This window comes from Thalia democratica, chromosome 5 (genome assembly GCF_965202585.1).
Source record: "Thalia democratica chromosome 5, ktThaDemo2.hap1.1, whole genome shotgun sequence".
Classification (NCBI taxonomy): Eukaryota; Metazoa; Chordata; class Thaliacea; order Salpida; family Salpidae; genus Thalia; species Thalia democratica.
In genome coordinates this window covers 67,408,802-67,435,926 of record NC_139169.1, presented here as the reverse complement: position 1 = coordinate 67,435,926, position 27,125 = coordinate 67,408,802, and the positions used below count along the sequence as shown (strand labels likewise).

Below are 27,125 nucleotides of genomic sequence, written 5' to 3'. Positions count from 1 at the left end.
TGATAAATATTAGAAAAACTACATTCTTTTTACTCCATTAAAACAATGACAGTTTCGATAAAACTTTTAGTTGTCGATTTAAATTACTAAATTGATTGACTTAAAGTTTTATTAAAAAGATGTTTAGTTTGTTTCAAGAGAAAATAAAAATTATCAAAACTTATTTAGAGAGTAGTTTTGGTATGAGAACATATTTAATAAACTTTGTGTAATGGCGTGATTTAATGTAATTACATAAGTTTTAAAATTCCTTACTTAAAATTTAACCACATAAAATTACATGTTGTCTAAAGGAAATAAAGAAAAGTTCAAGGTTTATATTTTGTTATAAGTATTAGCTGATAAAATTTAGGGTATTGTAAAGTTGTCAGCTTTAGATTTTAGCAGGTGTTAAATCTTAAATTTTTAAAGCTTTTTTTTTAATTTTTTATTTTTTTGACTAAAACAAGTTTTGCTTTTTATGATTTAGAGCTGTTTGATAAGTTTACTTCAAAATAATAAGACCTATAGTTAGTTTTGTAATACCTAAGTTTTCTATTCGGTTTAATGACTAGGCAATACTGAATACTCTATAAGTCTATAACATTTTTTTAAATACGCATATGAAACTCAGATTTCTTTTTTGCAAACTACTAAAGTATTTAAGTTTTTCATGTTTTTCTCTTCTTTTTGTTATTAATTTTTAACATTTATAATTTATATATTTTGTTTTATGGTAAAAAAACCTTTAATTACCAGACTCTACTTTTTGGAACAATAAAAGTTTTCAAATAAAGATTTTTTACATTCAGGTTTTCTTGGGAGTAAGATTTAACTATTGTTTTATACAATAATGACATCTTTTAACTTTCAAAGTGTTTTTTTGAATATATAGTTTATTGAGACACAAAATATTTGGTCCTAGGACCTAGTGATTTTTTTGCAAAAATAAAAGCTTTTCCAAAACATTTTTTATTATTCTCAAAACAAGTTTTTCCAAATTTATTTTTAAGCGGATGTTGTAAACTGTTTAACGCAGATTTCGTGACGTGCTTCCAGTATTGAAAAAGCAAAAACATTTCTTATTGTTAGGAGTTAAATTTGTTTCAGCGCTTATAAAACGGAGTTTTACTTGCATTTACTCGCAGTTCAGCAGTTTCGGCAGAGCATTCGCCAATTATTAGTGTGCTTTAAGTTAAGATGCATTTTAAACACGTTAGATTTAAGAACTAATGTTTTCATGTGTGTTTAACTTTAGTTCTCGTATAGAGTGATGTAATTGTATATTTGTGTTGTTTAATTTATGTAAATAAAATATAAGTGTTGTTTTGATTGTTGTACCAATCTACTTTACTAATCCCTATTACCCCCGTAAACATCTCTGTAACGGGATACCATGAACGTTATCGATTTTGTTAGTAAATAAAAAGCCTTGTGAAAGTCAATTTATTATCATTAAGTTATAGTTGTATGAATATTTACAGCTACTGGAAAGCTGTTTTAAAAACGGGATTGTTCAGACTAGGAGTCTACATGACAGGTGACACTTAATATAATTATTAATATGTATACTGTTTTGTAGCTACCAGTTGTCTTATTATACAACGACGTAAGCATTTGAGATAGCAACTTTAATTACATCAGGTTATGCTTACATGATTTAACTACATTTAGTGCACTTTAAGTTCAATTTGAAAAATACATAATATAAATGCAAATATAAAAGTAAAGTAATTTAGCACAATAAGTCGTTCTAAGGGTAAATCGATTTCTTAATATAGTTTTTGTTTTACAACTTAAAATAATTGAAAAAATAAAATACATACAGTTTCTTACTAATGTTAATGTTTGCCAAAAGCAAGTAAATAAACTTTAAAATCATTTGTTATGTTATGTATAACGATTAATAATAGTCCCCTTTAGACAATGAGAAAACTTACAAATGTTTAAAACTTGGTTGAGTTGTTTAGTTTTTTACATAAAAACTATGCTAATAGGCGAAATTGCTTTTCATAAAACTTGATAATATTAGAATTCAGTACAAACCCTTATTAAATTCAAATATTATAAAAAAATAAAAATAAAATTTTAAACATTTCAACTTCAGTTATAATATTTTTGAGTAATATTTAAAATGTTTGTTTTGCTTTTTGTTGTTAAACTATAAGTTTTTTAATTGTTTAGAAACTTTTAGAAAATAAATTATATTTTGTTGTTAACTATAAGCCAAAAAAAAATTTGCAAAGTTTTTAATTTTAAATGGCTGACTTAAAGCAACAAAAATCTACCTTTGAACTACTTTGCACAAACTAATTTGAAATGTTTTAAATAGCTTAATTTAACATAAATATAAACAACGAATGTTATTACTAGAGTTAAGCTAAGGATCTACCTACTAATTAAAAAAATAAGTTAGTTAAACATACCTTTTTTTTCTTTTTCATGCAAAAACACGAAGAAAAATAATTACTTCGGCTGATTTTGTTGTCACAAAATGTAGCCCTTATAGTTATCTGTAAAGCTAATAAAAAGTTTCAAATAAGTGTATGTAAAATACTCAATTTATATTTCTAGCAACTACATTGGTGTATACTTTTTATTTTAAAAAGTATACACCCCAAGGGTTGACAGGATGTAGAAAACCTACGGCATTTTTCATTTTTTCTTTTTTTAATATTCGTCATACAATGAACACTACTTTATGCTATCTTGATTGAAACGAATGTTCTTTTTTGTCGTACTTTATAAAGAGATAAAAACGATTTTATAGTGTTTTACTTGCCTCATGTTAAATAACTTGAAGTAAGAATATTTTTAAACTAAAAATGTCAACTTTGAAGATATAAGCTCATACGAAAAGCTTTATTTAATCACTTTATATGACAGTTAAATTTACAATTATGATGAAAGTTGTAATTGTACTTATCTAAGTTTCTTTCATACTTTTATTATCGTATTTAAAGTTTTATTATTTTTAACTTGTTGACAATGTTTACTTTATAATACTTTTTTTAAAAAGTTTACAGTTTTAGAAAAAAAAAACTTTAGATTATTAACGATTATAACATTACATTGTTAAAAAAAGTTAACGTTTTAGCAAATATATTAAAAATGTTTTAAACTATTTAATTAAACTCTTTATTAGACTAGAAAACATTAATAAACTATCAATTGTTTAAATAAGCAATCATCTATTTTTTTTAAAGAATACAAAAGTTATTGATAAAGGTACTGTGTTAGATATAAATTAAATAAACAACTGATTCTCTAACATTTTACCTTACTAAAAGTGTTAGATATAAAATCTTTAAATTTAAACTAAAAACTTGTATTTACTTGTGTAATTGTTTTTATTTATTAACTTTTTTGTTTATTTTACGATCACTGTTACCCCTAATCCTTAACCTCGGTCGGTAAGTTATCTTATTTTTTTTTTCGTTGATTATAATAATTTTTTTTATAACTTTTTTTACTTCTTTCCCTAACCCTCAGTCGGTAGCTTTTTTTTCTTATTAATTAACTTTTAATTTTAATATCCTTTTTTTTTTATAAAAATACTTAAAAATGATTTTTTATTTATTTTTCTATAACTGTTACCTTTAACTCTTACCCTCGGTCAGATTTGTTTAATTTGTTATTTATTATCTTGTTTTAATTTATACCATTTTTTGTTTTTTTTTTTTAATTGTCGAGCAAAATTGCCCCTTTGTGCAAAAATGTCTTCTTGAAATTTTGTCCAATCGTGCAAATTTGTCTTTGTGCAAAAGTGTCCTATCGTACAAATTTGAACCTTGAATCAAAATTAGCCTCTCGTGCAATTTAGTCCTTTGGTGCAAATTTGTCTTCGTGCAAAATTGACCCTTAATGAAAAATTGTCCTTTCGTGCAAATTTGTCTTCTTGAAATTTAGTCCCCTCGTGCAATTTTGTCTGTGAGCAAAAGTATCTTCGTTCAAAATTGACCCTTTGTAAAAAATCTTATTTGTGAAATTTTGTCATTTGTGCAAATTTGTCTTCGTGCAACTTTGACCTGTCCTCAAAGTAAATATAGTTTAGTACTGTAGCAACTTTGATAATAAATGTAAATTTAAAGATAAAAAATTGAATATAATGTCAAAAAGTACCTCTAAAAAAGATGATTTTTATAAGTAAAATACGCGCCCTTAAAACCGACCATAAGCCAAAATTCTAAATATAAAAAGTTGTCTTTAAAACATTTTAAGAATTAATTTAAGCTTCTTTATATGTATGAATTGTATCAAGTTGCTACTTATAAAGTCAAAAATCTGGTATTCCACAAAATAATTATTCAATGCACATTATTCAACAATATTTACAGAAACTTTTATTAAATTTCACATTGATATTCTTCTTATATTTGCTACAAGGTCCAAATTTCAAGGAGATACTTTTTAAAAAGTCAAGACATCGATAAGGTACGCCTATAAGAAATACGGAACCGCATAAAGTACGGTCTAATTTTTTATTCACTAACAGGTACAAAACTGTGCACCCAATTTATCTTTGATAACTAATGTGTTTTTAGAAACTTTATTAGATATTTATAACTATAAATAATTACAGATCACGGAAAGCAATCAAAGTTTACAAAGCAAAACAAAATGTTGTAATTTCTGGTGACATTCCAACTTCGATTGACATTTCAAAGATTTATTGTGATATAAATAAAAGTAATACGATCATTTGTATTTTATTTTAAACTAAACTTTAGATACAAATTATTATTAATTTTGATAACTTAAAAAAGTATTAACAATAACCACTTATTATAAATAAACATAACTAAAATAATAAAAAATTAGACTCATGCCCTGTTAAAAATTAGTCTGTTCTCGTTTTTAAATTCAATCTAGTAGTTTTTATGTTTAAAAGTAGATGCAAGCACAGTACTTGGGCTTATTAAAAACAAGAAAAATATGATTAAGTTGTTTTGTTATTTCTACAAACACACTAACGCACAGTATTTATGCCTTATAAAAGAGTAAAACTATGATTAACTTGTAAACTTTATTGCTACAAATACACTGACGCACAGTATCAAAGATAAAATGGGTGCACTGTTTTGTACCTGGTACTAAATAAAAATTTAGAGCGTACTTTATGCGGTTGCGTACTTCTTATAGGCGTACCTTATCGATGTCTTGACTTTTTTTAAAGTATCTCCTTGAAATTTGGACCTTGTAGCAAATATAAGTAGAATATCAATGTAAAGTTTACTAAAAGTTCCTGTAAATATTGTTAAATAATGTGCGTCGATTGTTTTGTGGAAAACCTATTTGGTTTTACACACAAATCGGGCACACGCTTTTCAACATTATTTGCAGGAACTTTTTACTATTTTTTATGATATTGAGTATGTACTTACTAACAGGTCCAAATTTCTGTGATTTCAAAAAGTAAAGACGTCGAAAGGTAAGAACTTTGAGAGGTACGCACCCGCGTAAGGTACGAACTATTTAAAAAAAATATTTTAACTATTTATAATTGGTTTGAGATACTTATTAAAAACTAAATATTTAAAAACTTTTTACAGGTGTTATCAGAGACGAAGACAAGCTCTTTAAAGCAAAGATAGAAAACTGTAACTACTAGTGACATTTCAACTACGTTTGACATTTTTACTATATCAATTTTATCGTCAAATAAATGAAAGTTTTAATTTTATGAAACATGTATTTGACTACGACCAACAAAAATTAAAAAAAAAAGTTTAGTAATATATTTAGTTAAACCAAAGTTTAATCAAACTTGTGCTAGAATAGAACTGTTTTAAATAGAAAATTAATTATTGTTCGCAGTAGATAAAAATAACAATGCAACTTTTTAAGAGAAATGAAACTCTAAAATTTATCAAACTTTTTAAGTTTAAACTAACTAAGTTTAAACAACTTTTTAATTTTAAACTACAGACCATTTTTTTGAATAAATATAAAAACAACTTGAAATTAATTATCAAAACTAGTTAAGTATAACAAATATACTATATTTTTATATTAAAGATACTTCTAAAATTTTTTTTAAATTTTTTTTCCTTTATCGTTTTAAATTTGAAAAAAGTTAGATCGTTTTTATACAACTAAGGTTTTAAAGGTATTGAAATGGTTTCAGGTCAAATAAGTTCTAAAATATTTAAACATTTCTTAAAAGTTAAACCTGGAAATTTCGAAATTATTTTCTTAAATATGATTATTTAAATAAAGCTTAGATATAAAAAGCCGTTTCATGGCAATTAAGAGGCGACTGCTACGCTCTTTATAGTTTTTTTTTATATATACGAAACAAAAGTAAAATATTGATGTTAACAATATTAAAAACGTGTATTAAAAAAAAAAGCCACTACAAAGATTGCTAATTTTTGCTAATATAACAATAAAATTAGATTAACTTGTTTTTTTTCTCTAAAAGTTTATGCACGCGTAAAATTTCTTGTTTATTTAAACTAAAATTTTGATAAATAGTTTAAATATATTAAAAAACCTATTGCACACAGTATGCTTAATAATACGATAAAACTTTCTATTTTACTTTCAAGCTTTCAAGTTACTTTTATACTACTTTTAGTTTTTTAACTACTTTAGAATAAATATTATGTTTTGCTAAAGTCAAGTCAGTCAATAATCAATATAGTAGTTGCGCTCAAAATGTAATCTTAAGTTTCCAAAATAAGTATTTATGGATAGAAGCTGTTTTAAAACAAAAATAATTAAAGTTAAAGTATTTTTGAGGCTAAGTTTCAGGGTTTACTATCATTTCTAACTCGCTATCATTTCTAACCTGATCATTTCTAACCCGATCACTTCTAACCCGATCATTTCTAACCCGATCACTTCTAACTCGATCACTTCTAACCCGATCACTTCTAACCCGATTACTTCTAACCCGATCACTTCTAACCCGATCACTTTTAACCCGATCATTTCTAACCCGATCATTTCTAACCCGATCACTTCTAGCCCGATCACTTCTAACCCGATCATTTCTAACCCGATCACTTCTAACCCGATCATTTCTAACTCGATCACTTCTAACCCGATCACTTCAAACCCGATCACTTCTAACCCGATCACTTCTAACCCAATCATTTCTAACCCAATCACTTCTAACCCGATCATTTCTAACCCGATCACTTCTTACCTGATCATTTCTAACAAGATCATTTCTAACCCAATCACTTCTAACCCAACTAAACCCGATCATTTCTAACCCGATCATTTCTAACCCGACCAATTCTAACCCGATATGTATTAATATATTAATTTAATATTTATTTAAGATAAGGATTTGTTTTAAAAACAAAATTATCTCAACAAAATTGTTTTATTTAGATGTTTAGTTTATTTTGTTTAAAATAAAACCTAATGTTCTAGTTATACGAATAAAAGTGAAACAAGTTGTATGGATAAAAGTTAAACCAATTACTCAAATGAAGGCTGAACCAGTTGTTGAAATAATGTGAAGCCAGTTGTTCGAATGAAAGTGAAACCAGTTTTGGAGTAAAACCATTTGTTCGACTGAAGTTGAAGTAGGATATTGTTGTTCTCTTTTCGGAAGCACCGGAATTATAAATTTTGTGTTATAATTTTTGTGTTTTTATGTTAGTTTTTAACCTTTTTTTAGTTAAACTCAGTTTTTTTCATTTTTAATGTACAATTTTATTTTTTGGTCTTTTTGTTGTATGTCTTTCTGTATAAGTGGCCTAGGTTTTGATGCCTGGGTCCTTCGTATGACAATAAACTTAAAATGGTAATGTTCAGATAGCTTTTGTTTAAAATTTAATTGTTTATATTAATTGGTTCGTTTATTGTTTTGACACTAATGCTTAAAATTGGATAATAATTAAGTGTAGTTAATTATTTAAAAAGCATTAGGAAAAGTATAAGTGTTTTGTATTCTAAAGATTAAATATTAAGTTTTGATAGTCGTCAATGTAAGGAATATATTGAGTATCGCAGCTGTTAAAGTCTATTCTGTACTTTCTTTTGAAATGATTCTATATGGTTAATATATACTTTTAAGTGTAGAAACCAGATTGTCAATTTGCCTTTAAATTCAGGGAGAATTTATACGAAATACAACTTTTTAAAAATATTAATATCAGCGTTTATGAAACTTTAAATAATGCAGTTAATAAAATTTAGTAATTGTAATGTTGGTTTTATTTAAAACTAATATCATTAAATTCTAAGTTTTTTAAACGAAAGTGTATACTGTTTAATACAAAGCCAAAAGTAGAGGTAGAAGGTTTTTTAAATACTTAGAACTTGCCATTAACTCGAACTTTAATTTAATTTTAATTCTTAAATCAACTGGTAAATTGTATATAAAAATTAACTGTAATTAAGTTTAATTAATTATAATAAACTTAACTATGAAATTTAGTGTCGAAAACTTATTATTACGCATTTTTTCTTTTTCTTTTGAAATAAAACTTATGTAGGGCAAAATAAATTCACATTTTTCATAAAAAGTTAAAACTGCAAAAACACGATTATTCTCACGATTAATAATAGATATTTCTAAAATAATTTTCTTGATATCTTTTAAAAGTTATTGTTTTACAGTTTTTCAAAAACACAAAAACTTATAGATTACGTAGCGATCATTAAATTTGAAATGTAAATATTAATTATTAGATTAAACTATATAACTTAAAAACTTATAACAAAATTATAAAACCAGTTTGTATTGTGAAAACTATTATATACGTTTAAACTTTTAATAAAGAAAAAACTCATCATATCTATATAAATTTAGAGGTGCAAAAAACCACCGAGAATAAAGTCAATAGACTGCAAGCTGGCTTTAGTGTAATGAATAAGAAATAAATATGTTTTGTGTAATAATCGTCTGGAAAAATATTTGATTAAAAGAAACAAAGAACTTAATGGAGTTTTTATAAAATTCTGTTCCTAATTATAATTAATTTAACTATAATTAATTTATTGTTTTGTTTAAAAATGTTTTTTTTAGTACTTATTTTGTTTTTACTTTCGTTATTTCAACTGCTAATAATAAAGTAATTTTAAAGAAATGTTTGTCAATTAAAGTACTAATTTAAGTCGCAATTAAAACATAGGCTAGATTTAATTACCCTCGAACTTGTTATAAAAATAAACTTGTCTGTTTAAGTATTAGTGTTAAACATTTTTTTTGTTCTAAAACAAAGTAGGAATTTATTAATGAATTGAAATCAAGACGGTCAATCGACATAACAACTTTTGCGGTTTAGTTATATAACATAAGTGTTTTAATAGCTAGTTTCTATTAAAAACCATGCTTTTCCACTTAATATAACAAAAGTTTTTAACTTCTCCTAATGTTTGTTTGAATTCCATTATCTTAATAGGCCTATGCAAGTTGCATAACAATTTGTATAAGTTATTAAAATGAAACTTAAAACTACCCTACTATAAAAGGTTAATACATTAGTAAGCAATAATAAAAACTTTACGTCAGACTTTCAATGTAGTTTTTAAACCGTAATATAAAAGTTTTTGTATCTGGATATTACAATTGTAAGAGTTTAATTTTAAAATTTGCTTATATTAAAACTATTGTAGTCACGTCAATTACAATAAGATCCAACTAAAATATAATAATCACTGTTTTTTTTTAAATCCTACAAAGAAGAGTTCAAAATCCTTTAAAGTTAATAATTTAGTAAATTGTATATGATTAACGAAAAACGTCTCTTAAAGTGTATTGAAAAAAAAAATAATAATAGAAAAAAACTAAAATTATGTACAGGATAAAAAATCAAAAAATGAGGTAATAAAAATATATTAAGATTATGTTAAGTTAATACATAAATTAAAATTTATATTTAAAATAATTTTATGTTACACAGCAAAATAATTATTTTCTAAAGTAAGTAAAAGTTTAATTTTTTATTGTTATTTTAATAACTTCATAAAGACTAGTTTGTTTTTGCATGAAATCCAGATTAGAAAATAAAAACGTAACATAAATAAAATGGGTTAGAAACGATCGGGTTAGAAATGATCGGGTTAAAAATGATCGGGTTAGAATTGGTCGGGTTAGAAATAATCGGGTTAGAAATGATCGGGTTTAATTGGGTTACAAGTGATTGGGTTAGAAATGATCTTGTTAGAAAAGATCGGGTTAGAAGTGATCGGGTTAGAAATGATCAGATTAGAAATGATCGGGTTAGAAACGATCGGGTTAGAAATGATCGGGTTAGAAGTGATCGGGTTAGAAGTGATCGGGTTAGAAATGATCGGGTTAGAAGTGATCGGGTTAGAAGTCATCGGGTTTGAAGTGATCGGGTTAGAAGTGATCGGGTTAGAAATGATCGGGTTAGAAGTGATCGGGTTAGAAGTGATCGGGTTAGAAGTTATCGGGTTAGAAGTGATCGGGTTAGAAGTTATCGGGTTAGAAGTGATCGGGTTAGAAGTGATCGGGTTAGGAAAGATCGGGTTAGAAGTGATCGGGTTAGAAGTGATCAAGTTAGAAGTGATCGGGTTAGAAATGATAGCGGGTTAGAAATGATCGGCTCCCAAGTTTCAGATACAAATAACAGTTCATTTTGAAACAAATAAAAATTTATATTTAAGATTTCTTGTTAGTTTTTTACTTAGCTTAGAAATTTGGCTGAAGCTTATATTTTATAATATTGTTTACCTAACGATATGACACGCTTAAAAAACTTGGTCTAAATACCTGGTGTAAGATCAAACCTTTTGGTTATCGAGTCGTACACAACATGCTTATGTTTTTCAATCAACTGGCCGGATCTGGAAAAAATTAGCCTTTTGCGGACCGGAGCATTTCAAACTAGCGATTACCGGATCCAATATCCGTATCCAGCCGAGTAATGATAACGAGTAATTTAAATAAAAGTTTTGGAACCGGCCGGAATCTAATTTTATGGAAACAGTTGATCGCTTTTTTAAATCCTTCAACTTTACAAAATTTTCTAAATCTAAGAACTTTAGATGTAGATTGAGACATGTCAGATGTTAAAATAATGTCTACAAAATAGAATTGAGATTTTAATTGACAAAGGTACGTATGTAAAATATTGTACTAAAAAAAAACTTTTCTTTGGGTAATTTAACAAAAAGATATTCCAACTAAGTTAGAACAACAAAAAATATTAGGACAAAATAGTGTAATTATTAGTACACATTAATTTATAAAATAATTTTTTAGCATGTTTTTAAAGTGAGATTCTTATAATTTTGTTTTGTAAAAATATGACACATATTTTTATAAAAAAATTGTTATATTGTTATTATATTGTAATATTATAATGATATTAATTTTGTTAATATATTGTAAATAAACATGTTATACCCTTTTCGGGCCTGTCACTTCGCTCGCGGGTCGGCCATTTTCATTTGTGGCCGGATTTCAATTAAGTTCAAAAAACGGTCGGGGGCCGGTCATTTTCACTCTGCAGGCCGGATCCAGCCCGCGGGCCGTACGTTGCCCACCCCTATATTACAATAAAATAAAATATTTTTTTTTCATCTTTAACGGATAACACAAACGAAAATTCATAAAGTTTTGATATAGTAAAAGTGTCAAACGTAGTTGAAATGTCACTAGTAGTTACAATTTTCTATCTTTGCTTTAAAGAGCTTGTCTTCGTCTCTGATAACACCTGTAAAAATGTTTTAAATATTTAGTTTTTAATAAGTATCTCAAACCAATTATAAATAGTTAAAATATTTTATTTTAAATAGTTCGTACCTTACGCGAGTGCGTACCTCTCAAAGTTCTTACCTTACGACGTCTTTACTTTTTGAAATTACAGAAATTTGGACCTGTTAGTAAGTACATACTAATATCATAAAAAATAGTAAAAAGTTCCTGCAAATAATGTTGAAAAGCGTGTGCCCTGATTTGTGTGTAAAAAAAATATTGAAACTGGATTAACTAGATCTCGTTCTAGATACAGAAAAAAAATCCGTGACACTTTTAGAAAAATAACGAAAATTCCCTGAGTTTCCCTGAGGTTTTCTAAAACTTGAGTTTCCTAGAGTTCCCTAAATGAGTGGTAACCCTGTTGTTTTAAATACTGGGTTTTTAATAAACTTTGTTTAAAACTTTACGTTTATTTAAAAACTTTCATTATTTGGTTGTTCAAGGTATTTGTTTTGTCTGAACTGTTAAATTCTAGGTCTTTCCAGGGTTGAATGGTTTTTAAATAATGCAGAATTCGTTGTTGTTGAATAAAATGAATATTGGTTATGGTTGGTTTCAGTTCAGACATTAACCTATTTTACTTATCAAGTTCTTCTTTTTTAGAGGTACTTTTTGACATTATATTCAGTTTTTTGTAATAGCAGGGCTACGCCCTGATAATATCTACATTTATTATCATTGTTGCTATATAGAACTATACTATATTTACTTTGGGAACAAGTCAAAATTGCATCAAAACAAAATTGTGCAAGAAGTTAATTTTTCAAAAAGAAAATTTTGCACTAAGGGTCATTTTTGTCCTCTCGTGCAAATTTTTCTTCAGCTATTTGTCCTCTTGTGCAATTTTCTCTTTTTGCAAAAGTCTCTTCGTGCAAATTTGACCTTTGTAAAAAAAAAAAAAATTGTGAAATTTTATCATCTTGTGCGAACGTTTCTTCGTGCAAATTTGAAGCCTAGCGTAATTTTGACCTGTTCCTAAAGCAAATATAGTATAATATAGTAATTGTACTTTAGCAACTTTGATAATGAATGCACATAAAATTGAATATAATTAAAAGAATTTCTTCTGAAAAAGATGAATTTAATAAACATAATATGTGCTTTTAAAAGCGACCATAACCTTTTTTTTTTTTAGTAAAATTTCAGATTAATTTTTCATAATGTAATTCACATTTTTAAACCTAAAAAAAAAGTTTTTTTTTGCAGAAGTGTTACTATGTCATTGCCATGATAAAAAAATGGTGTTATAGTCTATTTTAGGAGCACATATTATGCTTATAAAATTTATTACTTTCAGAGGTACTTTTTGACATTATATTTTAAATTCTTATTGTTTTAATACATTTCTTCTTATACTTTCAGTTTTTTTTATAACCAGGACTACTTATTAAAAAGTATATAACTATAAAAAACAAACAAAACTTTTAAATAACATAAATTAAAATAAAATACCGGCTAACGGTAAAGGTTTATGATAGTAATAGTAAAAGTAAAAAATAACTAACAAAAATATTATTAAAAAGAAGTAAAGAAGTAAATGAAAATTAAAAAAATAAAGATAAAACTCACCGACCAAGGGTAGTCCTCCAAATTAAAAGAAAAATTATGTATTAGGGAAAACCCTGAAATTATGGAATCAAAAAGTACTCTGAAAATAAAAATATTAATAAAAAAGAACGTGCTCCTAAAACCGACTATAACCAAAATAAGTTATATAGTGAGGATTTTAATTTCACAAACTTCAAGGTCTAAAAATTTTATTAAATTTTTGTTGATGTCTATTATAAACTTTGTAAAAACATTTAGTTACATTTGATTTAAGTCTATAAATGTTTTCAAAAATGTTTTTTTTTTAAATTACAGTTTGGAGGGTTAAAAATTTTATCTAATAGTAGCCCAAAGCAGGTATATAAAAATATTTAAATCAGTAATTACAGTTGTCATATCATTATTGTAAATAGAAATCTAAAATAACAAATTTTAACTAAATAAATTATTTCTTTTATTTTACATTTTATTTAATTTTCTTAAGTGAATAGTTATTCATTTTGTTACAATAACTCTACTATAATGTTTGATTACTTAAGTTTTAATTTACAATGTACTTTAATATTTTAACACCTTGTTTGTAATTTTGTAACAGTTTATAATTATAATTTTACATAATAGCTTAATTTTTTTAGTAATACTAAAACTCTTCGTAAGTGAGTTTTTAGCTTAAAGCTTAAGAAAATTAATAAATCATATTTTTATGTATAAAACAGTTTTCTTTTCTAGCCTTAGCTTTTATTCAACATTATAATTTATTGACTGTTATTTTTTTGTATCAACATTTTTCAAAATTTATATACATAAGTTCTACAAAATACAACAAGCTTAATTGTTTTAACATCGTTATTAATAGATAAAAGTTAAAATCTACATTTTTTGAGAAATACTTTAATGTCTTATTTTAAAAGAATGAAATAAGTTTAATTTATTACACAAAGGACAATTGTAAATTAGTAGCAAATATTTCTGAAAAATAAGTACGTAGTATAAATTTGTGGATATAATATAACTCTAAGGTTTTATTAGTTTTATCTTTAGAAAGAGAGAACCAACCGTTAGACATAAAACTAATTAATACAACTTTTTTGCAAAAGTTTATTTCTTTTTGAGATAAAAAAATCCTACTGCCGAGGATTTTTTGATAGTGATTTATGAAACTGGCGACGCTTTTTACCATTCTCGGTCCCAATTCCCAAGACAAAATAGTACACAAAGTTTAAAATTTGTTATAAATCGACCAAGCATTTTAATTGAAAATGATAATTGTCTACTACTAACAAATAATGTCTAAGTTATAATTTATGTGTAAAATATTATTTTTTAATATTGTTACTTTGCTTAATTAAACAAAATGTTCATGTAATTGGTTTGAACTTGTAAGACTGTTTTTAAACAATGGGTCAAATAAGTCGAGTTAGTTAAAAAAGTATTTCTTTTCGATATTAGATACTTTTCAATAAAATATTTAACAGTAAGCTTTAGATACGATTTTTTTTTACAATAAAAAGCTTACAAAAGAAAAATTTTAAGAAAAAATAGTATTAGATCTGTTTGGATAATCAAGAAAAAAACATAATTGTGATACTAACTAAAATCACTATACAAATAATTACAAAATTAATTGGTTATGTGCAATTCAAACTCAATAAAATACTAAAAACTAAGTAAAAGGTATCATAATAAAGTTTTTCTTAAACATATTTTTGTTTTATGTTCTAAAACAGGAAATCACTAAAAAATTATGTTAAAATTCATTTATTATGTATATGGTACAAGTCTTAAGTTTTATAATTTTTCTGACGCTCTAATTAGAAAAATTTTTATAATTTTTTCTTAATTTTTCTTTTTTAGTTAAAGATAATCAGTTATAAATAAAACCTTATAAAATATAACTATTTTCAAATCATTTTTTAAGCCTAACTCGCCTAGACAAAAAGCTTGAAAAACTTAGTTAAAAGATTTTAAATTTACACCATACTTAGTTTTTGTATTTATGGTGTTGGTTCTAAAAACTGTTTACAATTCTCACAATTAAACACCTTATTTTTATTAATAATTATTATTTTTTTTTCTTTAGAAAAATTCTAACAAATCAAAAATTTTATATCTGTTTTTTTGATTACAGTTTAACCAACAGGAAAAAGAAATAGACAAAAGTTTCTTAATTATAACTGTTACCAATTAGAATAAAAGAAACCACAGCACACACAAGTTTTAACAAAACAAAAAAATAATTTTCGGCATTTCTTCAAACAAACACCTTTTTTTTTAAACAAAAAAATATATTTTTATGTATTATCTCAAAAATGCTATTTTAGTTTAAAACATATAAAATATGTTGACATCAAAAAAAAAATCAGTTTACTAATTATCTATCTCACAAACAAATAAGTTTACATATACAGACCAAAAATTTTAATTACTTAATTTATATTAAAAATACTTTTTATAAGTGATATCCGTATCTTATATTGAATTAATATTAAACTTTATGATCATAGAATCGAACTAGACATACTTTTAATTTTAAATTAAACAACGTGATCATTTGTGAATACCTATTAAAAAAATAAAAACTTTTGTGGTTGATTGCGAAACCTATCAAAGGGAAGATTTTTTCGAGCTGAATATTTTAGAAAATGAATCTTGATGCGTTGAATAATTTTCGAAACTTTAGAAATACCCTTTTTACAACGTAAAACCGCGCTGAAATAAAACTTAGTAGCAGGTTTAATATAAAAAGCTTATCTTAAGTTGTTTTAAACAACTAGTTTCAGTGCTAAAATACACATCCTACAACAGAGGTTTCTACTTAATGGACTGTACTATGACTATTTTAAACTACGATTATATTCTAGCTAATAAATAAGTTTAGCTAGATTAATGACTAACAAAATTAAGTGATTTAATATTAATTTTATATGTATACGAAATTCTAAAAATAGTTGCAAATTTCATCACAAATAACCTTAAAAAACTTTTCTGTACGCATAAATTACGTTTTAGGTTTAAATATTTTGACCTAAGACCTAAGACGACCAAATTCTTTGAGCGTAATTTTTCGTTCATTAAGCTATATATATATAAACTGTATCTAGAATTTTCGGTTAATCAACATCCTTTAATAAAAAAAATAATGTTTATTTTTTGCCAATCAAAACCAAGCATAAAGTCTTTTTTCCCGTTTTTATTAAACACTTTTGTATTTTTAAAACAGCAAGAAACCTGAAATTTATAAATGTTACGTGTTTTTTTTTTCAATTTCTTTATATAAATAGGTTATTCCTAAATTAAGGTAAATTAGAAATTACCAAAAAAGGTCAGATCCGGTAGTAAACCGCCATAAAAACTCTCATTACAAATCGCCCTTAGACATTAGATAGTTGTAGGTTTTACTTTTTTGATCTTTATTTAATATAAATTATATTTTTAATCCTTTTGTTAGGGATTTTTTAAAACTAAACAGCAAACACTTTTTTTTTACTAGGTCTGTTGTCAATTCTATTAAAAACTAACTACAAGCAGATATAGTTTGCTTGTTGAATTTTCACATCGGACAAATTGTTAGTTTTCAATGGAAAATAAACCTAAATGTCAGTCTGATTTGCATACTTGCTGAGTCAGCAAATTCTAAAAAAGCTTTTGTTTTTTATTTATTTATTTATTCCTTACTCCTTATCTACCTTACTTAAACATATTAAAGTTTAAGCATACAAACAAAGTTTTAATAGTTAAAAAGTAAAAATAACAACAAAAAAGGATTTTATTTTTGCTGACTTAGCAAATATGGGTGACTATTATGGTTAAGCTTACGACTGACTTTCAAGTTTAAAAGCCATTTTCAACTAACCAAAAGAATACAATATCGGCAAATGTCTATCAAAGCCAGGCCTTGAAATTTATGTGTCCTGGCCCCTGGGACAGAATAAATTAATATAGGGTTTTAATCGTTCCGCTTAAATCATCAAACTACAATCTTTCGGCGTACTGAGACCCTAAATATTATAGAACAGTTTGTGCTTATAAGGCAGACATATTATATTAACATTAAAACTGTAAGTATGCATTTAACAACAATAAACTAACAATTAAAAGTTATTTAGCTTTAGATTATTTTTATTGTTTTAAATTTTATGATTTACTCTTTACTAAATTAGGAAAACTAAACCGAAAATCGGTCTGGTTTGCAATTTTTTAAGTCAGAAAATTTTAAAAAAGACTTGTTTGTTTTTTTATTAAAAATTTTATCCTTGATTTACTTAACTCAAATACAATTCATCAAAAGGTAAAGTTATAACAATTAAAAAAAAAAGAGCTAAGCAAAGAGTATCTTTGCTGACTCAAAAAGTGTGTAAATCACACTGACTCTAAATATTTTGGCAAAAGAAAGGTCTTTTTCGGGTCAGGACTAACAAATAATCGTAATACTTAAACGAATGAAAACATTAAAAAAAAATAATTTTATCGTTTATTGAACGAGAATAGTTTCTTAAAGTAATTTGTCCGAGGACCTGGTTTAAGAAAAAACCTTTCGTTACAAGTTGTAAACCGCTAAATACAGTTTAACGTCTTGTCTATGACAGGACGTGTAATGAGCTAAAAAAACACTAGTTACAAAATAACAGGTATTTGTGAGTTTTTAGAAATTTTGTATTTTTTTTAGTTACACTTTAGACTAAAATTAACATGACGTCTGAATTTTGCTTTGTGATCTGCATGTGTTCGACAGGCCACAAACGCTGTTGATGAATACTTTAAACAAATTAAAACAAGTAGTTTTGTTTTTGGGAAATCCCGATAAAAACTCATTTATATTGCCATTTTAATAGCAGGTACATCAAAACAAAACTAAAATAAAACAAGTAATTCAAAGATAATCATGGTCAGGCAAAAGGTGTATTTTGATATAGTGGCTGATAACTTTTTCCTTGGACGTATTACAATGGAGCTTTACAATGACGTAGTCCCAATAACCGCGCAAAATTTTCAGGCTTTGTGCACTGGGGAGAAAGGATTTGGTTATGAAAATAGCTGTTTTCATCGCATAATACCTGGTTTCATGTGCCAAGGGGGTGATTTTACGAGAGGCGATGGCACTGGCGGTCGTTCAATATTTGGAAACAAGTTTAATGATGAGAATTTCAACCAGAAGCACACAGAAGCCGGCCTGCTGTCAATGGCTAACTCTGGTCCAAATACAAATGGCAGCCAATTTTTCATCACCCTAGCTCCAGTAAGGTATCTTGATGGAAAACACGTTGTTTTTGGTAAAGTTATAGGAGGGCTAGATGTTGTTGAGAAAATGGCTCCATATGGTTCACAGAGTGGACATGTATCTGCAAAAGTTAGAATTCAATCATGTGGACTGCTCAACTAATCCTTTATTCTATCATATTGTGAAGCTGCTATATATTTAACATTACATACCATTAAGTAATGCATATATGTGTATATATCTATATATCATTTTCTTTTGTTCAAACTTACTTGGTGTTTTTTAATCCTGTTTTCTTAAATTTTTATAACACTTAAAATTTCTAAAACTAAATTAAATTAAGGGTTGACAAGTTTTCTAGTTAGTGAGCCATGCTTAAAATGTAAGAGTTTGTTTTTTATAAGTTTATTAAAAACAAATTTTTTGTTCAAACTAATGAAATAAGATCTTTTTTATTAAATGTAACAGGGTTGCCACAAAACCTAGAATCTTGGAAATTGAAAAATAAAAAAAATCTTGAATTTTGAACAAAAATCATTCAAAAACCTGGACTTTTATTTTTTTTTAAATTGAAAGTAACAAAGTTTAAACTAATATAAAAAAATCTATAATACAGATTAAAATCAATTTGAATCATTATTTTTTATTCATTTAAACACAATTAAAGTAGTTTTAAGTATCATTTCAAACTTGTTATTCATTGTTATTTAAGGAAGTAAATTCATCTTTTGTTTTAAATTATTTTTTAAAATCAGACAAAAATACTTTTTTTTAACCTGGAAGAAAAACTTTGGCAACCTTGAATTTGAACAACTGTTTATTTTTTATTACTACAATTCAATATTCTTATACTGTTTATATTTTTGTTTTATCCTTTGTATCAGTATATATATTTTGTATTCTGCATTGTAAAATAAAAGTAATTGTGATTACAATTTATTCAATGTCTTGATAATGTGTTTTTTAGCACCTCAAATATTAAATTATAGTAATCATAGTTTCCTACATACATAAAAAATTTTGACACTAAAAACACAGGAACATTTAGAATAAATTGGATAAGTCAAAGATACAGCCTAACAGAAATAAAGTGATATATATTTTTTGCTGGGTGGTAAGAAACCTTTTTATATTGTTATAAATGTCCATGATAAGTAATATGTTGTTTTAAACCAAAGCTATTTACAATAGTATCAGGTTGGTAACTGAACCTGAAAGCCTTAAATTTGTCAATTTAGGCTAAACAACTTGGAATCTTGAACAAAAATCCTACAAAAATAAAAATATACAATTTTGTTGATTTTTACATGTTTAGTTGTGAAATTTCAATTAGAGATAAATAATCTGTCATATATACTAAATATTTGTCATAATTTAAACTTTTTCAACTAAAATATGTTTTAAAGTTAATTTACAGTGTCTTTATAATGTTGTTATACTTCTTAACATATATTTTAATTTTAACTTAATTTTAAACTAAACTTAGATCCAAAAAGGTGTATTTTTAAAAACCTAGGAGGAAATTTTTAAAAAACTGTTGCCAATCTGACTTAACTTTAAATCTTTTTTATTAAAAAAAAGAAAACATTAGAATTAATTGAAAAAGTCACACATACAACACAAGAAAACACAGGGTTTTATAATTTTATATAGTTGTAAGCAACCTTTTAATATCGTAAATATAATCAGTCATGAAAAATGATATGTTGTTTAAAGCTAAATCTATTTACTTCAGGGTTGTAAAAAAACTTGAAATTTGACAATTTATGCTAAAAAAACTGGAAATTAAAAAAAAAAATTACATGTTAAATAGTAAAATTTTGATTTAGCACAAAAAATATTTGTTTAGATAATTAATTTTGTCATCATCAAAAACTTTATTATTAAATTTTTTTTCTAAGAAGCTATTAGATATCTTTAAAAATTTGTTATGCTATTTAACACATTTTTTTACCTTTAACTTAATTTTAAACTTAAAAAGACCCTAAAACATGTAGTTTTAAGAACCTGGATAAGTTACACCAAAAATTTTTGGCAACCCTGCTACCAAGTATGCTTGTTCTAAGAAACGCCGGTTCATGCTACAGTTCTTGACTTAACAACTCTCTTTAACATTTTGTCAAATATTTGTTACAAATATTTATTAGCTTGACTGGGTAAAAAAGGACTTTTTATAACTTATTTATAACTTTTATTTTAAAAACTTCATGCTTTTTTCTATTCTGGCTTTTATTTAAACATAGGGTTGGGTTATGGGTTGTAATTAAGTGTGTTTGTATAAAATTTATTTATAGACCAAGTCAATGTGAATTTATGTATCTTAACTTTTACTAAAGGGTTACTTTACTACTCAATTATACTCGTTTTTAGTTTTTATAAAAATTCAGGCCAAATCTGCAAATTTAAAATTATTGAGTTGTATATTGTAAAATACTAACATAATTATAAGCTAATCAGGTTTATCAAAGTTTCTTTAAAATAAAGTTGGGATAGTCAAGTATTTTAATCCACAGGTCTTTTTGGGCCAAAGTAATATTTGTAAACTATATACAGGGTTGCAACTTTACCTGAAAAAAACCTTGAAAAACCTGGAATTTGAGAAGTTTTGATAAAAAAAAGGAAAAACCTGGAATTTTGAACAAAAATCACTAAAAAAACCTGGAATGTTAACATGTTTAGTTGTAAAGTAAAGTCAAAAAATGTATCATATAAGTAAAAAACTTTGTCATCATCAAATTTTTTTTAATAAAAAGCATATTAAAAGTAGCTTTATAGTATATTTTCATTTTTTTTATATTATTTTACACAGTTTCTTACCTTAAATTTATTTTTAAACTTAATTTACACCCAAAAATGTGTACTTTTTAAAACCTGGAAGAAACTTTGAAAACCTTAAAAAAACTTGAAAAACTAGTGGCAACCATGTATATATTTAAGATAAAATTCTTTACAAGGAAAATTGTATTGAAATGGTTTTTTAATAAGTACTGCTGTATATTAACAATCAAATAGTTTCAAAATACAATTATAAGGTGCAACATTATGTAAATGAAAGATTTTACTTTATTTAAGATAAAAATATTTCTGCTTTTGTGCTACTTATGTGTATAATCTATTTTAACAGGTAGTTTATAAAAAATTGGTCTTAAAGTATTATATTAAAAGCTAGAATACTATGTTACTCAAATTTTTTGTTATTCAAAAAATTCAAAAATGTTATTTATTTTGGTCAAATTTATTTGTTGGTTTTTATGCAAACTATTTCAGTAAAAATAATTTGTTTTATTAAGCTATCTTTCTAAGTATTAAAATAGTTTTGATACTGCTAATAAATACAGATAAACCAGAGTATTACTAGTTTTTCTTATTGAAAAAGCTGTTATGGCTGTTGATTTTTTTGCAATTAAAAAGTATCTTTCAAGTCTACAAATAATATATTTATATATTAGAGTATAACATTTAACAGTTTTAATAATAAAATAACATATCCATAGCTTTAGAACTTTTAAAACATTCTTGTAACTAGTTGAAAAAATAAAAATAGCTACATACTCTTTATTATTGATAACTTTTCAAATTTTTACTGTTATCATGTATGTAAACTATAACAATCCACAATGTATTATTGATTTTGTTTTAATGTTAGTATATAACTTTAGATATATGCAAGGATTATTCCTTGGGCACAAGAGGTCTCGACAATTTTAGTTTTGGAGACAAAGTTAATTTTTTAAATTTATTTATTTACAAAGGCTACAATGTTTCTCCCCTAAGGGATCTTCAGGCCTGTAAAATAAAATAAACATAAGACGATGGACAAACTTAAGAAAATACAATAATGCAAAAAATTATAAATGAATTCAAATTAAAATTAAAATTAAAAATGTATAATGCTATTACTTAAGAATTAGTTAACAAAATTAAAAGTTTTATAATAATGAAAAAGACTTTTTTAAACTTTTAAATATGCTTTATACTTACAATAGATGATTTGTTTTATATAGGTTTGGATTTAGCTTAAAAACACAAAACAAAATGGCGCTTAACAAATGAGGGTACAAGTAATAACAAAAGTAGAACTAAGTGATAAAAGAATTAATACGCTAAGTTTTAAAATAAAATTTCCTAAAGTGCGGGCAGGTGTAGAAGAGCTCTTGTCTTTTGTTTAGAATTCGTTTCTTATTAGCAAGTGCTATTTCTATTTTTTCCAAATTGCAAGTCTTACAGATTTTACCTATATTCTTCATTTCCCTGATCTTGTGCATTATGCTCCATTTTAAATCGTAGCTGGTGTTAATGTTTTTTAAACTCCAAATGTACTTGGAAAGCTCTGTTCCCTTGTTATTTTCATTCTTAATATCGCTAATGTGCGCATACCATCTCTTTTTGAATTGGTTTCCTGTTGATCCTATGTATTCTTTTGTTTCGGTCTGACTGGTTATCGTCGCCTTATAAACAACATTCTCCTGCAAACATTTGCCATTTAAGGGGCAGGAGTCTTTGTCGCGGCAATTGCACGTTTTTTCCTCTTGGTTGTTCTTATGATTCAGTTTGTTTAGTATCTTCCTATTGTGGGTACTTATTAGGGATTTGACATTATCCATACAAGAGTATGATATTTTGCAATTACTTCTGTTGAAGATCTTTTTCATGCTCTCTGTTTTGAAATGTTTGTCAATTAGGTCTAAAAATTTCCCCCCAATGTTGGTTTTTACTGACTGGCAGTATGGGGGATTAAAATACATAATTTTTCTTGTTCGTTTACGTTTCTTCTTGTCGACAGGGTTGGTTTTGTTTTCATATTCAAGCTTGTGTTTGAAGTTGGATTGGAGCAGTGCAATTTGGTAGCTATGTTTTGCATTATCAAAGGTTCTTAGGTCTGTGGACAATCTATTTCTATTATATTAATCTATTATATATAACTTTAGACAAGAAATTAATCGAAAACTGCTTGACAAAAGATAAATTTATTCATTTAAAAAAAAATCAAGTTTAAAACTTTGAGGTAATTTTATATGCTTTGTTAATTTTTAATGTCAATTTGATTTGTTTCAGTTCTCTAACAGTTGTAAAGTAGCTCATAACTAACCAAATTGTAAATTGTTAAAATTTATCTTTTTAAGAACAAAGGCCAGTGTATTTTAATAAGATAAAATTAAGTGTAAATTGTCGAGTTTTTTAAAGTTTACATAGAAATCTGTTTTTCTGATAGCTTACATTTTAGTGTAAAAATTAAAGTGAAACATAAATTATAATCTTAGCTTTATATAAATTTAACTAATCTATAATTTCAGAGTTTTTATTCATTCTTATCACTAGTAAACTAAGACCTTTGCTTACTTTTCATACCTTAGGTATTATTAAGTATGTAAACTATAACAGTTCACAATGTATGTATGCATTTAATCTTTAAGTGGAATGATTATTTTACGAGAATATAAGTATATAAGATAAATTTAGTCTTCATTGATAGAATAAATTAAAAAATTAGACAAAATTTGTATACTTGTATAATTTATAATATTTTTATTTTATTGGTTGTCAACAAACACTTAAACTTATTAAATAATTAATTTAAGAAAGGAGTTTGGAAAGTTACCATTTCAAGTAGATCATTTTCCAAAGGTACGTGCCAACAAAAAGTGTCAAATACCATGTTGAGTTTGTGTTAGTTTTGTTTTTATTTATATAACTGTATACTTTTAAACATTTCTTTCTATTCATTTATTAAAATATTGATTTTGAAAACATTTTTTAATCATAGCTTTTACAGTCTATTTAAATAAAAGTGATTGTACTTAACAAAACATTAAAGTAGCAAACATTTCAAATTTAGTTTTGTTAAATTAGTTTTTTCTTAAACTTTTTCTAACTTTTTTTGGGTATGTCTGAAAACTTCAGAATTGAGCATATTAAATTGGTTAATGTGTAAGGATTAACTCTTTTATGCTGTATATGTTACAAAAAATATTAACACATTTTTATAAAAATATTACCATTTCAAAAAAATTGACATTGAAATAAGTTATTTTAAATTAACAATAAGTAACTTTAGAACATTTAATTGAAATGAGGCTTGAAAACTTTTAAAATTTAAGATTATTTTTCATTATACGTTTTTAAAGTTATTAATTTTTTACACTTACTTGTAATTTGTTGTTTTGATTACTCAATGTTGTCACATTAGTCACTAAATTTTTAACCTACTCATTTTAACTTCTGCATACGTGACTGTTGACTTGATTTCAACTTTAAAGTTACATAAGTATATTACATGAATTTTAATAAAAACGTTCTGTACTTTAAATCGTTCAAACTATTTTTTTCATTATTTAAAAAAAAAAGTGTATTTCAAAAATAGTACTTACTTTGTTTCAGAATACAATAATACATTTTTAATTAGATTTTGTATTTTTAAATTAATTTTTCTTGTGCTTGCATGGGTACACTCAGCTTTTCAGGCCATAGGGTGGTGAAATAACTTTTTTTTAAACTTAATTCTTATTTTTATTAATAAGCTATAGATTTCTTTTTAACATTTTTGAATAATCAAATTATTTTTGAGATGTAACTGTTAAGAACAAGAGAATACAATAGGTTATATATAAGGGGAAAAACTCAAACTCTGAATAAATAAATCACTAAATATATCTCCTTATATGTTTTATGAGATGTATATCCAAATTTTCTGGAGTGTTTTTTAAATAGTTAAAATCTCTAGTAAAAAAAAATATATAAAAACTAGTATTTATTATATAATAATAAAATCAACTTTTTTTTGAAAAAAGCTTACTTAAAATATGAAATATTTTTTACAAAATATTCTTTAAAATTTTTCTAATACTTACTTGAGAAAGTTTTAGTATGATTGCTTAAATCATAATCTATGATCTCCCTATCCTAGGCCTTAAGATATTTAAGCTCTTATTCGAAAGCATTGGCTCTTATTTGAAAGCTAAAAGTATATACTCTAAGATGACTTGTATAAAAAAAAAAAGTTAAATTTTTAGATAGATTTAACTAGTTTTGTAAAAATAATCGAAAACAACCAAATGGATTTAAACATTTTCAAGGCCAATTTATTATCGATTACTTTATTTACTAAAAATCTATCTCCCCCTCCATTTTTCTTAAGTATATTCAAATTTTTAGGAAATATTTTTTATTTGTTGTCACAAAAAACTTTTGGAAGCAGATTAATAAAAACTACTGTAGCAAAATGCTGATTAAAATTAAAAAAAATCAATCATAACGTTAGTTTCTTATAAAAAGTCTGTATCCTACTAGTTGTTTTAAATTTGTAAAAGATTACTCTGAAAAAGTTTTAATTCCATTGCACAAAAAATGAAGAAGAATTTTGAATTTAATGATAATTTATTTTTTGCCTATTTAGTTTCCGCCTCTCATAAAGGACCTATATAACCTTCTAAATTTATAGCTTACATCTCAAAGTTTACTTTGACTTTTAACAAGTGGTAAAAAGTAACTAGTAGAATAAATAATTATATAAAAACAGTACCAAATTCAAAAAAAAAAAGTGTTTAATTTCCCCTATTCTCTTGAAAGTTTTTAAAATTATATCATTTATTAAAGGTATCCAAAGAGCAAAAATAAAGGAATCTGTTTTCCTGATAGCTTACTTTTTAGTGTGAATATTGAAGTCAGAAATAAGTTATAATTTTAGTTTTATATAATTTTCCTATAACTACAGAGCTTTTATTTATTCTTATCACTAGTAAATTAGATTAAAAAAACAACTAAGACCTTTGCTTACTTTTCATAGCTTAAGTGTTATTAAGTATGTAAACTATAACAGTTCACAATGTATGTATGCATTTAAACTTTAAGTAGTATGATTAATTTACGAGAAAATGAGTATATAAAATAAATTTAGTCTTCATTGATAGAATAAATTAAAAATTCAGACATTGTTTGTATACTTATATAAATTATAATATTTTTATTTTATTGGTTATCAACAAACACTTTAACTTATTCAATAACTAACTTTAGAAAGGAGTATGGAAAGTTACCATTTCAAGTAGATCATTTTCCGAAGGTATGTGCCAACAAAAAGTGTCAAATACCATGTTGAGTTTGTGTTAGTTTTTTTTTTATTTATATAACTGTATATAGGGGTAGGGAGTACTGCACATTTTTTGGTCATTTTGTAAAATTCGTATGAGTACATTTGATTTGGATTTATTTTTGCTTCATTGAGAAGAATCTGAAAAAAACAAAAAAAAAAGAACAAAAAAAAAGTTTGTGGCCAAAAAAACTAATTTCACCCCAAAAATCACATACTTTTTGATTTTTTGACTTAAACAGTAATAAAATCACTTATACATGTCCTAGATTTAAAATTTATGTCTTAAATGAAAGCTTATATTTATTGACATATATTTAAAGACATATTAACTGCTTGTGATGTATTATGACGTCATAATCACACTAAATGTCCAAAGTTTGCCTGTAAAATGTAGGGGTAGGGATTACAGCACTTTTTTTTGGTTATAGTGTAAAATTCAAATAAGTAAATATGGTTCGGTTGTGTTTTTGCTGAGTTAAAAAGAATCTATAAAAAATATAAATTTACAAAAAAAAAAGTTGTTGCCCAAAAAACTAATTTAATCCCCACAAGTTACCTATTTTTCGATTTTTCAACTTAAACAGTAATAAAACTTCTTAAAC

At 25.3% G+C, this 27,125-nt stretch overlaps 1 pseudogene; it reads left to right on the top strand.

Annotated features, from left to right (window-relative positions):
* The first annotated feature begins 18,089 nt into the window (after positions 1-18,089).
* On the top strand, positions 18,090-18,596 carry LOC145836764 (peptidyl-prolyl cis-trans isomerase pseudogene; annotated as a pseudogene).
* Positions 18,597-27,125: the final 8,529 nt, after the last annotated feature.